General features: G+C 39.9%; 1 protein-coding gene across 1 annotated transcript in view; it reads right to left on the minus strand.

The window, feature by feature from the left end:
* Window positions 1–15701, minus strand: part of grik4 (glutamate receptor, ionotropic, kainate 4) — a 364478-nt gene that overhangs the window by 268948 nt on the left and 79829 nt on the right. Inside the window, exon 2 of the mRNA XM_085429452.1 lies at window positions 6354–6536. The gene's annotated coding sequence lies outside the window, so the exon portion shown is untranslated. The remainder of the gene's footprint in view (window positions 1–6353; window positions 6537–15701) is intronic.

Here is a 15701-nt window from a genome sequence, read left to right on the forward strand (position 1 = left end):
TACAAGTTTCTGGTATGCTTGTGACCAATGAATTTTAAATGCAAGCATTAGCGATTTACTCATTTTCTTCAGAATTAAAAGACTGGGAGGAGACACAAACAGAGCCTTCCCAAAGGTGTGCCAGTCCCAAAGCCTGGATAAATAGGAGGGTTGCATCAGGAAGGGCATCCAGAGTGAAATCAAGCATGCAGACACGTCTGCTGTGGGAATCCCTTTTGAAACAAACGAGAAGCCAAAAGCGTCTGTAATCATTAAAGTATTTACTAAACAAAAATTGGTGACATCATGTATATTCATTCATTAAAATTCAGAGTTTCTTTTCCAACAGTAACAAGCTCAACACCAACAGCACATATAAAGAAGCCAAATGGCATTCAGGCTGGATTGGCGCTATGGTCAGCTTGGACATCCCCAGTAACTTCTTATTTGGCCTCCAATATACTAGAGCTGTCTACCAGAGTTCTTGTACCTGTCTGCCTCAGTAATCTGCCAGGGAGCAGACAAACATCAGTGGGCCTTATCTCTACTTCTCAGGAGCAGCCAGGGAAGGAGGCAGGTAGCCCACAGGAGCAGACTGGTGCAGGCTCGTGAATTCAGTCAGCACACAAATAAAAGCAGTTAATCAAACGCAGGCATACACAAACATCTATACACACCACAGACATGCCAAAGCACATAAAAGGTATTCTGGAAATAAGGAACTGAGCACTATTTTATATCTGCTAAACTTAATGCACTGAACCTGCTGTAGTGTAGTCCCAGAATAAAAACGTGAAGTGAAAATGAGCTTAATAGGTCTTAACGAGCATGACGTACAAGAACTAGTTCAATATTTCCAATAATAGAGAATGGTGTAGTTGTCACATACTGAGTGGCTAAAATGCAACATTTTCACCAAAGATTCCACAAGTGGGCAGTGAAATTGAAACCATATGCTCAATCCACTTCCTTTGAGCCAAAGTCAATAAAAAGTCAAATTCTGTTAGTAGTAGATTTCATGGGGCACTCGAGCCTCAAAGAAATTCAATGTCTGTACAGCACACTGTGTGTTCCAGCATTTGTATTCACAGCAAACTGGACCTGTGGGAGAATGTGGTGGCTTAAAAATATGAAAAGCGAGTCCTCCTGAATATGAATAGCAGTTTGGTTTTACTGTTACTGACACACATAAGAGTTAGTAATATGACATAGGCTAAATCAGTGTTCTTATTTTTGGACCGTGCCTACATGTGTGGGTGTGCACATGTGGAGAAGAGGATTTTTTTCCTTGCAATAATTGAAAAGTTTCAAATGGAAACATGTTATTCAACGTGCTTTCAAAAAGGCTGACTATGTAACAGCTTTTACAATCATTTTAGCGTGTGTTAAAAGGTAGGAATTTCTTTCAAATGTAAAGGATTTTAGATCAACAATCTGTGGGGTCTAATATAGAGTATGTCATTACACAAACCGTACTGAATTGGTTGTTGATCCAAACTCATTTAGCTGTCTTCTTATGACATTTCTTTTTGGTCTTGATAGTGTACAGCTGTCAGCAGAATCCTCCAGATGATAGTGCATCCTTTCCTTTAAGCAAGTATGACAAAAAATGACAAAATTTCCCAGGGGAACCCACCCAAGGGATTAATAAAGTTTTATCTTATCTTATCTCTTATCTTATGTAGCAGAGGTCATGGCGAAAATAGAGGGGTGGCCCTGCGAGGAAAGAACAGAAAGTCACCACATGCTTAAGTTGTCATACCCGCTTTTATGCTGTGCGTGCTTTTATGATCTGTATGTAAGACAAAAGGTTACATTCAAGTCGCTGGCACGCTGTCATCTGGAGCTTTGTTTACTTGCTCAAAAACAAAGAGAATTTCAGATGGGACGTGCTTGGCACCATCACCCGACATTCACAAAGGTGCGTCAGGTGTTCTGTTGTAAAACTCAAGTAGCCTCTTTTAACATTGCATTGAATCTAACCGAAAAGGTCGATTAGCTCACGCAAAACTGTTAGATCACACTTCATGTAGCATCAGTATTCAAAGCCACACTGGACCTCTTTCTAACTACAGAAGCCAATATTTTCTTTTAAATTTTAGTGTTACTGTCTTGAGGTACAGAAATGATAGAGTTTGTTCATAAAAAAAAGTTAAAATGTGATTACAAATGAGTTTCTCTTTCTATTGTTGGGGGGGGGGGAAACTTATAGTATGTACTAGTGGTGCAACGGATCACGGTTGATCCGTAATCCCAACCGATCCCACTCCACGGTTCGGCACGCACGTGATCCGAAGATTCGAAAAAGAAGGAAAAAAAGTATGTGTATGGTGGGCGTGGTCAGTCTGTCAAGCAATAGTTATGCCCAGCGCTAGCGGTCCAAGTGGAGGAGCAGAGGAGTTTGCGGCATTTAAGCAGCCATTTGCTCCCCAATCCTACCGTGCTAAAGCTATTACAAAAGCTACTGGGGTGTTTAGCTCCAGACATGAGGCCCTATTCCGTTGTGCAAAACAAGGGGTTTAAACTATGATGAACGTGCTTGAGCCACGCTATGATATCCTGTTGCGTGTCCGCTTCAGTGACAAGATCGTACCCAGGTATGTATGAGCAGGAAAAGTTTAAAGTTTTGGCTGAACTGTCCCATGTATCGTCTGTTGCCCAACTACAAATGGGTGGACCTCCAGAGCAACGGAAAGATACGTGACCGTGACCGCTCATTATATCACAGCGGTGTGTTGGATACAAAGCCCTGTACTGCCCTATATTGCACCTTAATTTGTTTTTATATAATTGCGTGGAATGAGTATTGAGTTGAATGTTTTTTAATGGGCAAAAAAATATTTAAATAAGTTAATAAGTAAATGTTAAAATTTTGTCTTTTTTTCTTTTTTTTTGCTGATCCGAAAATTGATCCGATCCGTGACTTAAAACCGTGATCCGATCCGAACCGTGAGATTTTTGATCCGTTGCACCACTAGTATGTACTGCCTAGTAACTGTAGCCAGCATGTAATTAAATCCAGAGCCCAAAAAGGAACATTTTGCACAGTAACAACAGTGAGTATCTCAGAAAAATAAGTCTGTGAAGGTTCTCAGTCATCCAGGTCATCGTAGTCTAAGGAGCTTGGCAAGAAAAGTGTCTGGACATCCTTGAGTTGCTTGAAGGAGTCCCATGGGACTCCCCACCATTTGACCTTAGAACTGAAGAAGCTTCTCGGATGAGAGGTGAAACGTCTTCAAGCAACTTAAAGAAGTCCAGACGCTTTTCTTTCCAAGCTCCTTAGACAGTCCAGGATCAGGAAAACGTCTGATATAAAAAAGAGTTATATCTAAACTTGTGGCTAGAAAATGGGTGTAGGTGACGGAAGTTCATCTACAAAAGGAAAAAAGAAAAGACAGAAAATGCATTTTTATGGATTCATTTTACACGTGCGGACAAAAATGCCTCCGCTGAAGAAATCTCAATAAAGTAATCCCCTTTCATGCAAACAGTGTTAAATTATAGTACAATAAGCAGCTTTGTGATATAAAATAAGTCCAGTTTTTCCTTTAGTTATTTTGCAAAAAAGAAAGTGTGTGTCACTGTTAGATTGCAGCAATCTGTTTGTTTTATTTATTCTTTTATTTTTTTCAAGGACTAAGGACAGAGGACCATACAATTTGGACTTCACAATCTTCACAAGCCCTTTAATTACAGTAATTACAGGCACTGTAAGAGCTAGTATCTCTCTAGCAGCTTGGGATTACTTGACCCTTGAACCTTTTCACACTAAATAAAATGAAAGCTTAGCTCCCGACAGCTGATCATCTGCATTTTCACTGCAGTCTAAAGACACTGGAAGATGAGGCAATTTAGTGCACTCTTATCAGAAAAAAAGCAATGTCTGCTCTACATTTGGGAATCTGCTCTGTTCTTGTGTCAGATCTGTGTGTCTGCGGACATTGAGCGCTGTAACCGCACAGGAAGCAGAGAGGCCACAGCAGTCAGATGAAGCTTCAGCCACATTCACACAGAATCTGGTAATGTAGCGTCTTCTGCCGTGGTTACATGGCGGTGTGGGTGTGTTTGTTTGTGCTTTATAATGTAACCTCTGCTAAGCAAGCAGAAAATAAAGTTTTATTTCAGCCATTCACACCTTTGTTCTCATTAAAGCTCTTGTTTTCCCTTGACTCTCTAGCTCACTTGACCACCATAAATCAACCATGAGGAGGGCAAGTCTGAGTGTTGTGTTTACAAAAAGGAACTTGATTTTTACCCAGAAGATGAGATTGTTGACCATGCGGAAACCTTTGGGACTGAAAAATAAAGGCCAAAAAGTTCTTCTAGTGGCCACCTGAGGTTGGACTCCAAAAGCAGGTTCATGCCCACTCATCCTGATGTTTAAATATCCAACTTTACAGCATCATCTTTACTGCCTAGTGCAAAAAGTGGTTTTGATCAGGCCTTATTGGATGTTAACAACCTCATAGCACCATTTGAACCCAATAGAGCACTTCACTCTCATACTGCTGGTTTACTTTGGTTCCTACAGTATTTAAAAGTAGAATGGGAGGCAGAGCTTTCAGCTTTCCGCTCCCAGTTTGGATTCAGGAGACAGACACTCTCTGTACTTTTAGAATTGGGCTTAAAAATGTTCTTTTTAATAAAACACAGTTAGGGCTTCTGTAGATATCCTGCAACAGGCTTGGGCTTCTTACCACGACGCATTATTTGTTTTTACTTCACTCACTGTTTTTTACTCACTGTGTGTTTATAGTACATTTTGCTTTTAATCATTACTTACTATTAATCTCTGGCTCTCCTCTACAGTGTGTCTTTATCATATCTTCCCCCCCTCACCCCCAACCATTCATGGAAGATGGCTGCCTTTCCCTGTGTCTGGTTCTGCTGGAGGTTTCTTCTTGTTAAAAGGGAGTTTTTCCTTCCCACTGTCTCCATGTGCTTGCTCATAGGGATTCATCTTATTATTGGGGGTTTCTCTGTATTATTGCAGGGTCTTTACCTTACAATATAAACCACTTTGACACAATTGTTTCTGTGATTTGGCACTATATAAATAAAAATGAATTGAATCTAGTTTTTCTGCTTCAGAAAAAATTTGAAACACAGAGTTTGTTTCAAATTTTGGTGCATGAAATTAAAGACTTATAAAGCCTGTTAATTAATAATCTCTGTCTCTGCACTCATACATCGCATGGATGCAGCTTGCTAACCAAGTGTCTTAGTGTTTATATATTCATAGTCATAATGATATATTGACCACATAATCCAAATACGGTGATTTCTGGTTTGAAAAAAAAAAACAGAAAACTCACATGACAGTGGCAAAAATGCTAATGATTAAAAATGAAAAATCCTGCCACAAGCATGAAAGTGGCTTTTTGTATCTTTTATGAAATCCTGAAAACACCACCAGTAGTTTACCACTGAAACTTCGTAAAAATGAAAAAACACTACTCCGAATTAAACTGGGATGTTTTTGGTGTAAAAAAAATTAACTGGAACTTTTTCAGACCTGGAAATTTCTCAAGTTTCCAACTGAAGTTGGAGTACATCGGAACTGAACGTCTCCCATACCGTTGTGTTGCTCTGCATGTTATTTCGTGAAGTCAGATTCGCCTTTTTGTTACGCACGTTTATTTTCTCCACCCCCCTGATCTGCTTCTAATTCAGTCAGTGTTTCTTCTGCATTTTCCAGAATTACTTTCAACAACTCCCAGAGAACTTGCCTGGCCTTTGGCTTACACTTTTATTTATAGATGCAGCGAGCAATACAGCATACTAATCACAATACTAAGAGCAGAAGCGCGTTTTCCCTCGCTGACTTGCTTCTTCAACTCACAAGAGCAACACTGGGTCTTTTGGAGCTGCTGACAAAATTGGAGACGTGGGCGGCAATTCAAAGGTCTATCCTAGTGTTTACCAGTGATGTTTTAGATTGCTGATATTTTTCCACTTGAATTAACCTCTTGAACCCAGATATTACCCTCAAATAGTGCCAGTATTATAAAAGCATTTTACTTCAATTTATAGTAGACTACTGTAGAAAAACAGATTTTCTCTGCTATATGGACGCTTTGTTTAAAGGATGCTTCTGTACAAGTTTCTTATATTTGGGGACAATAACCACATGTGATGTGCAACTTTAAATTTCAGTGGAAATATGCTCACATTTGTGAAGTTTTTTTAATACAAAATAAATATTGACATTCAGCATGGTGTATCCCTCTTACACACCCTACAGCCCACAGATGGCAAAAAGACCTTAGTCTAAACTCATTGTCATTCACCATTTCCTCTCTTTCCTTTACTCTCCGCGCTGTCATTAAACAGGGCAGGTGAGTGGCGGCTGATTACCAAACATCTTTTCCTACCTTTGATCTCCTGAGGTGTGGGGCTCTAATCCATCTTGCAGCACAGGAGGCTGTCTGATCTAGGTGGTTGTGGTAGCCACTTAGCTCCTCCTCATCTCACATACACATATAGTATGTGTCCCCGGCTCTTGCAGAGGGTACACACACAAGGAAAAGAAGATGGAGCTGCTACTTACAGGCACTCTGTATGAGAGAAAGGGAGGGGGAGGGGGGGGGGGGGGAGAGAGAGAAAGAAATATGAGTCAGAGGAGAGAAAGAAAAAAATGAATAGGTTTATTTGAAGTGCATACACACAGACCATAACCAGGTAATCTAAGCCTTTAAATTGCACCGGGCATCAAAAGATGTATACATTTTTGTTTTTTTGTCCTCCTCAGGATCCTTAGGTAACTACATATTTTCAAAAGCAACCACATAATGCATTTTAAATCAGGTTTGTGATCAGGTAACTCCCATTGCAGTCCAGATATTAATGCTGAGGACATCCATTTATCTCGCATACAGTAAGTTTGAAATCTGCACAGTTTCAAAGTTCACAGTCCCAATTTGCTGATGGTCTTGTTTTACTGTTTGTCCCTTACTCAGCTAGATCCCCTTCCTCTTTATAAAGCACATCCAACATTTTTCACACTGTCACCGCACATACTTTGAGCAGCTTTGGGAGCTCATCAGCATTCAAAACAACACCTAGCACTCAATATTCCAAGACAATTTTTGCAGTAAATGAGAAAGCAAATGTCACTTCAAGATGAACATTAATCTCATGTCATTGCATTTTAATGGCACCCTTACTCAGGGGGGAATTAAACCTCTCCCCAGAGATCAACCCCAGCGCTTTGCACCACAGTGAAATTGTCGTCTTTTGTTAGCAGATTCAGTACCTGCCATGCAACTTTCAGCACACACCAACTTACCATGCTTCCTTTGAGTGAACATAAACATCAAGTCATGGAGAGCACTTGCTGAAAGCTACATTTTCTTTGTCATAAGCAGAGCTTGCAGCAGCCCACTGTGATTGTCAGAGTTCTAAGAAAATGAATTATAAACAATCTGACAGACAGTACTGCATTCAAATGACCTTTGTGCACACTTCTTTTTTTGGCTGCCCACTATAGTGGATCCATTTCCATCTCACCTTATCGTTAGCATCGTCCTCTATCATTCTAACCTTTTGCATGTCCTCTTTCACTACATCCACAAAGTCTTCGTCTTTTTCTCCTTCCTGGCAGCTCCACATCTGACATCCTTTATCCAAAATATCCACTCTCCCTCCTCTGCACATGTTTAGACAATCTCAGCCTTGCCTCTCTAACTTTGTCTCCAAAAGGCTAAACCTGAGCTGTGCCTCTGATACACTTATTTCTAATCTTGTCCATTCTGGTCACTCCCAATGAAATCTGCAGCATCTTTAAACTCTGCCACCTCCACCCCCAGCTCCGCCTCCTCTCTTTTTGTCAGCCAAACCATACATCATAGGTGGTCTCGCTACCATCTCGTAAACCTTCCCTTTCACTCTTGCCGCTATCCTTCAGTCACAAATCACCCCTGATACTCCTCTCCACCCACTCCACCCTACCTGCGCCCTCTTCGCTACCTCTCCTGTGCACTGTCTGTTAATTTTGGATGGTTGACCCCAGGTTTTTAAACTCTTCCACCTTCACTTCCTCTGCTCTTGGATCTTCACTGTTAGAAATGCCCTATGTGCTCCCATCTTCCAAAAAATCCTATTATGCAGCCAATAGAAAACAATTTGGTTCTGGTAGTTTGTCTCTTGTAGATTTCATATTTTGCCCATTCCTCAGTAGGAACGCTCTACTATATAACAGATACTGCTACTGTGCAATGATAACAGACACAGAGAGATACTGGGAGCACTGCTACTCCACCAGCTTAGATTTGTCCTGAAAGTCCTCCGGTGGCAAAGCTATTTTACAAAGATGAATCAATTGTTGTGCTCAAAGCGATGTTTCATTCGGCCCGGAAATCCACTTGTCTCTAATTACTTGCAAAAAGTTTGAAAGAATATATGCATCTTATGCATTTAGCTTTAGAGTATTATAGTAGGAGCAGAATAAAAGGTTAGATCAAATGAATATCTGGAGCTCTTGGAGGGGATGTGGGATAAATGGTAATAGGAAAACTTTTGAAGTGCTGACATATGTAAAGTTTCAGCAAAAAGGATATTGTTGCTGTATGTTCCTTCGCCCTGCTCTCCCCTCCAACTCATTTCACTCCCTCTTCCTCCTTTTTTATTTCTGTTCTTTTATCTGCCTTAAAGCTTTAGGCTGCTGTATACAAGCCAAAGGTACAGAATCCATTTCCCACCAAAACACTGCCCAGAGGACTCAAATCTCTATTGTACGACCTGCCCTACATTGAATAAACTGGGCTATTGCTCTCAAATGTCATCATGTGGAGATATTTCACATCATGTACTGTGGACTGTGGAATACACTAAATTAAAACATGAAATAAAGAGAACTATGTTCTGAATGCTTAAAAGTTAAAAAGTACCAGAACTACTAAGAGCTTCCCATCAGTAAATTTGTTTAAAAAATAAAAACATGTGTTTAATTTTATATATTTATCTGACTAAATCCCCTGAGATGTACATGTGTGCAAATAGCTACACCATGACACGTGCATTTAGTATGTTAAAAGAATTAATCCACCCTGTTTTGGTGGAAAAATGTTTGTGAGCGGTATGCTTGTGATGTAGTAAAAACACCCCTGATGAGCAAGCTGCAGGGTGTATTTTAAAATATACACAACCACTGCAGAGCCAAAGCTACATTATGAGAAGACCTTATGAAATTGTTCTCATGTATCTTGGACCATCTGCACAGCAAGATGATTACCCTTAGGCTTCAGTCCTCCTGCACGTTCTCAACTCTAAATTTGTAAGTAGTAATTGCAAAAACAGTGGGTAGATAAAGCTCGCAGATAAAATGTTCAGAAACATATTGAACATCATAAAAAAACATGCATATTGTTTAATTAGGAAGTTACAAAGTTACTCGACCCATCCCTTTCTATAACCCCAAACCTAAATGAGCCAAAGGCAAGTCAACACTCCCGTGGTAAAGGTTTATGACAAACAAGCATATCGTAGCTGTGGAAGAACAAATAGTGGGTGATTTATCAGCACTGAAAAATAAGCCTCATTTTTAGACTGGTCTTTATTTTTACCACAAGAAAAAAAATCTATTTCAGTCATAATAAAATTAGTAATGGCTGAATTTAATTGAGACGCTTATTATTATTAATATTATTATCATTACAAGTAACATCTGTGCTGTTTCTGCAATAGATTTTGCAAAATCAACACTATTTTTCTCCCACCTATTTAGGAAAATCATCATATCTTATGCAAACAAACAAGCAAACAAACTGCTACTTTTATCCCACTCTAACTGCAGTTGCAAGTGTAGTTGCACCCCAAACATGTACCTATATTGGTGTGTGGATACGTCAGTGCAATTTAAAGTGTACTCATACATTTTATTTATAGCCTGTAAGTCAAAGTCACCAGAAGTTTTTTTTTTAACCTTACCTTCCTCTACAAATGAGAAGCTGTCCAAACTCAACTTGTAAAAAATGCCCTCAAAAGCAGTTTTATGATAATTTACCTTTGAATATGTTTTGAGCATTGCAATAGTACATGACATATGCAGATTGATATTTCACCATGAAATCAATGCAATATGAAAAGGGCAGGAGAGAGGTATGGATTTTTCTGTTTTTGCTTTGGCACGATCATCAATCCCTATAGGTGATCAGGGAAAAGGGGAGAAAAAGGGAAGGATGAGCGAGAGAGCCGCTAAGAGTTGCTGCACTGTACCCACTACAGTGCAGTAAAGCGACCCACCACTCTGACATTTGTTTTAGCAGAAAACATTGCAGCAACAACTATGATCAAAATTTCTAACCTAACGATTTTAGGACACCCTCATGCAGGTTTGGACACAAAACAGGAACACGTATTCTGAGTGTCTGTATCTGGACTTATAATGAACTCTTTTTAAGATGTTATAAACATTTTCACTTTGTTGTGCGAACTTTCCCTTCAACCTATAAACTAATGTATATTGGTTTTAATGCTCAAAGGATTGGATGATCAACAGAAAATGTCTGTATTAATCACTTGTGTGTAATTTTGCATTGCAAATAACATCAACGTGACCTAATTTTATCTTTGACGATTTGCTCTCAATCTTATTTGATAGCAAATTAACCATCTTTGGGTGTTTCGCCTTTTGCCTAAAAAGAAAAAGAAAATACCAAAGAATAGCTAGAACAAGATAAGACATTGTATTAGTTCCAGCTGTTATTTGACTCTGACCAGAAAAAAAAAGATCATATTAAACTCCTGTAATGCAATAAAGAGCAAAAAAACAAAACAAAACAAGCCAAGGCTTCATAACAACTAGTTAGTGATTCTTGGTGTTTTAAAATGAGCTGAGCTAAATTTCAGTCTGCAAATGCAAAGATAGAAGACTTTCAGAATAAAGGTATCAGTTTATTTGGAAGCAGACACTCATAAGTTTACCACTAGAGAGCACCACTCTGGATGATATATCACAGACTGAATTTAAAGTAGTAAATCGGGAGAATGATGCATCCCCTAAGGCACTTTTTTTGTTTTCTAATGTTTATAACTTTGAGATTCTTGGTCTGCCAGTCAGCTTGTGGTCAGATCTGACAACTCTGTTCTTAATACTGAACTCTGTAGCTTTGCCTCTTGTTATGAAGGAATATAGCTTCCTATCAGTCTGTGCCATGACCCCAATTGGAGAACCATATTCAATGCAACACACAGGAGAGATGAGAGGCGGCAGGAAGCTGCTCAGGCTGGCTGCCGGGGATAGATAATGCTTTTAGAATTCACGAGCTGTCATCACACCGTCCCCGATACTAACCCATCCCACTCCACTTCCATCAACCCCCAGGTGGCAAAGGGACATTAGGTGAAAAGTTCTACGCAGCGATACCATAAATATGCAGGCATGAAGAAACAAATCCTCACCGTTTTAGCTAACAACCCACACGTTACTGTGTGCTAAATATGGCCCGATTCAGGCAGGCAAACAGATTTAATCAAAACAAAGCCGTAATCCTTCCATTGTTTATTAATCTAGCGGCCAGAACGTTTTTGTCAACATTTTCGGTGACAAATTTCAGTAAGAGCTATGTGTTTTCACAACTGCATCTGCTAAAGGCAGAAACTGTGGAAACTGGGTGACAGACACTGAGGATGTCTGGTGTAAAAGAAACTGGGTTAGTCTACTGGTGATTAGGTATGCTACCATGTTCATTCTAGCAGGATACACTTGAACTGATACATTTTTTTGGCCTGTGCCTTTTTGTAACTTGGCCAATAAGTGGAAGATATTATGACCGACTGGGCCTTACACAGTCAAATCACAGTCATGCTATGTGAGGTGTATAGAAGTTTAATGGCTAACACCTTCTTCAGCCAGAAGAGGTAAATAGACATGTCCTTCTAAATAAATGTGTGTGATAATGAGAATGACACACATGCATGAATTTAAAGAAGCTTTAAAGAGCAACGCAAACACAGCATGCTTAGGAAGCTCCTTTGGAGCTTTGTCACCCTGGTAGTTTTATGTAGCAGTCATACCCATGTCAAAGGAGTTTGCAAAGAAAAGCGTCTGGACTTCTTTAAGTTGCTTGAAGACGTTTCACCTCTCATCCGAGAAGCTTCTTCAGTTCTAAGGTCAAATGGTGGGGAGTCCCAGATTTAAACCTAGTGGGAGTTTCCCCCTAAAAGGGACAAAGAACCCCTGATGATCCTCTACCTAATCACATGAGCCAAGGTGTGAAAGCGGGTGTGGGTCCCAATCAGCCAGGGTATCGGGTGAGTTCATTGTGAAACCTGGCCCCACCTTATCATGCAAATTCCTGAGGTCAGATAGCCCAGGATGTGAGTGGGCGTTAAGGCGTCTGGGGAGGGAACTCAAAACTGGATTATAGATGGCAGACAGTTGGTGTCGTAAACCACCGCCTCTGTTCAAAGATGGTCGCTCACAGTGGACATAGATGGCTTCTGTGTTCCACTCACAGGTGGAGTGAGCTCCAGCAGGTCCTGAATCCTCGTCAGGATGTCCTCGACGAAGGCATTCATGTGTTTACTGCCAACAGAGAGCGGTAAACGAACACCATACCCATATGGAAAAGAAATAGAAAAAACTTATAAAAGACTTGCGCAAGATGTGGCCTGCTTCATATAGTGAATCATATAAGGCTTATATGATTTCCTCATGAAAGTGGCCACTTTCTCATTACTTTCATATATTGTTTTATTAAGTATCCAAAACATACAAGTTTCATTTATATAATTTTTCAAGGGATCTTATATCTTGTATTTTTCACTCTGTTTTCATATATGTTTCACACAAGACAGATACAAACTTTATAAGATTTATATATATATATATATATATATATATATATATATATATATCTTTTCCGTATGAGATAGCTCAGGTCGCTGTATTGTGAACCCTACAGACCTTGTGACTCTGGTCATCATCTGATCTTGGCATTTCTAGTTTGGACTTTGCAATAAAATGGTGTTAACAGATCAGAGCATAGTTACTGGATGGACTGTGAATGTTTAAAAAAAGTGGTGACTAAAAGATGAATGACTGGGAGAGATGGTAAAAGTGTAAAGGTGTGTGACTGAAAGAAAAAGGAAAGATGAAGCAGCAGGAGCAGGGAGGGGAGCTGGAGAAGTTGAGCAAGTGGCGAACTGCCACGTTGGGCTTTGCAGGACAGAACAGACTCATTTAGGCGTCTGCAGTCGATGCTGCTGAATGGCAATAGTGCTTCCTCTGCTGCTGGTTTCAGGGACGTGCCCTGAGTGTAGAGCAGCCTCCTTCCTGTGGCCTGCGGCCTTAAATCAGTTCTGCACTAGACACACCAATGGGCAGTTGCACACACGCTTTCTCCCACTGTTTCCCTCTCACTCGCTTTCTCGTGGCCAGCAGTGGTGCCCCATTTGTGCATCGTCACCCCAGGCTGAGACTTAAGAAGACAATATTGATGCTGAACTTTCAAGGTAGAAAAAAAAAATACTAAAACAGATTGAGTAACAGAGCCCACGGAGAGGTACCAGTCAATGGGGAACCCTCAAAAAGACATCCAGATATGACAGTGTCAAAGAGGAGCTTAGGAGCTTTCTCACAAAGCTCTAACTGATGCAATGCTATGGACATTTAGGAAACTGATGAGGTAGGCCTGAAGTGCACTGTCCTGCCAGCAGGGAAGGATTTCAGAGAGGCTTATTTGATCCAGGCAGCCAGCAGAGGCGGGCATCCACACTACATGTGTGTCCCTGCATCTTGCTTCAAGGCAGATAGAATTACGAAAGCAACATGGCGATGAATCACGTTGGGTTTAAGCCTACCCGAGGACACCAGCTGTTCGTGAATGCTACAGTTGTGCATATTCATTTATAATGAATGGCCTGGAGTACAATATATTTCCCTGAGGCTATACAGGTATATGCATAATTTACCAACTTCCAGGAAAAGCAGGAGTACAGGACTAACTCGGGAAGAAAATGTTCTGTCAGAAAATCCTGTTGATAACAATGCAGCAGGCAAGAAATGTTTCAACAATTGTAAGAAAAAAAAAAAGTTAACTACATTTTTCAACATGATTCAAATTCTGCCTGTAAATCCATCACCGAGACAAGAACACAGACATTTGAGTTATGACCACCGCACAAAACTAATCTTGCTGTCACAAACCAAAAAATGACCCGTATCTGTTCAGACACATAAAACGTCCTGTTTTCTGAAAGACATGACAGATAGTGTTTCTCCTATCAATATGTCGTGTTAGCTCGCATTATGTGACGTTAGCCTACCTTGACTGAGTTTTAACTGTCCAGTGCAATCACACTGTTGACAACAACATAATATGTCGTACTTCTCAACACTTCAATTTGCTAAATAAATCCCAAAGATTGTTCCGGTACAAGAAGTTCTCAGCATCTTACGTGCATCATAAGTTATTCAGGATGTTGTGTACTTCCACACATCACCCATCACAAACAGGATTCTCAACAGGAACACCAAAGTATCTCACAGCCCCGTCTAAAGCTCTGCTCAGTCGGTTAAGATATCCACCCAATATCCAATGGAAACAGGGTAAGAGGTTGGGTATAACCTATACAGACGACCATCTATGGCTTTCTCGCTGTTGGACCACCACCGCATCACCATGCTGCTTCTATTCAAATATATATATGCATGTTTTCTTTAAATGCACATGAAACAAATAGTTTTCCCATGTTTTCTTTGACATTTTGCTAATTAGATATTGGATATATATATTATATTTTTAATATTGAGAAAATATTGCATAGTTAAACATGCACCAATGATAAAACTATTTCAGTTCATTTCAATTGCCACAGAGAATGTATTTCATTATCGTGTCTTCTCCTGCTCCCGGTCTCATCTCCCTTCTTATAAGCAATGATTCATTAGTGTCGTTGTGTGCCATAAGCTAATTTACACACTCCTGTGATCATTATGAGCTGCTTGCCCTAAGCGCCTCATAAAGTATCCATCCCTTCTATTGATCCAAGTCTATCTGTTATTCAAGTCTCCGGGTGATTCCAGCTTTGTTTTTCAGTTTCCTTCTCAACCTGCTTGCCTATCACAGCCACACAGACAACACACAGTAATGACTGTTTGATGAGATGCTTGACCATGAAGACTAGCTGACATTGAGAAAGGGCCTTGAGAGAGACATGCTAGTGTAGGCCAGTGGCCGCAGTGCATTCTGAGTTTAATTTATTAATGTATAAAGAGTTCTAATGTAAAAAATAAATAAATAAAAAGGGTCCTTGCGTTGGCTTGGGTTGTAAATTAAATCAACACAATCACAAATGCGTGTGAGACTTGTGGAGATGTGACAGCTCAAGTTCTAAAGAGCAAAAAACTTGTAATATGAATTTGATATTATGTCTGCTAGATAAGTCATCACATATGAGTCGCCGATGTCAACTATGTGCTTCTTTGGGCTGTTTAGAGTGACGAGCTATAAACCTAAGACAGATCATTTGCATTTCATCAAAACTGAAAACAAGCTGGTATTTAAAGAGTTAAATCAAATATTTGCTCAATTTCTCTCGAATATTGCAATCAATGGAGACAATATCATTGAGGCTTCAGGGTGTAATATTTCCTCTGTTCATTGTGTTTCAGTAAATTTTCATAAGCCTCATCTTTTTTGGTAAAATTGTCTTAACACGAAGAACCATCATTTTAATTATTATTTCAACCTTCAGGCTTAGACTGTCTGGCCTAATCT

Source organism: Rhamphochromis longiceps, linkage group LG14 (assembly GCF_057381845.1).
Source record: "Rhamphochromis longiceps isolate RC_006_pf linkage group LG14, R_longiceps_female_GT1.1, whole genome shotgun sequence".
In the NCBI taxonomy this organism is placed as follows: Eukaryota; Metazoa; Chordata; class Actinopteri; order Cichliformes; family Cichlidae; genus Rhamphochromis; species Rhamphochromis longiceps.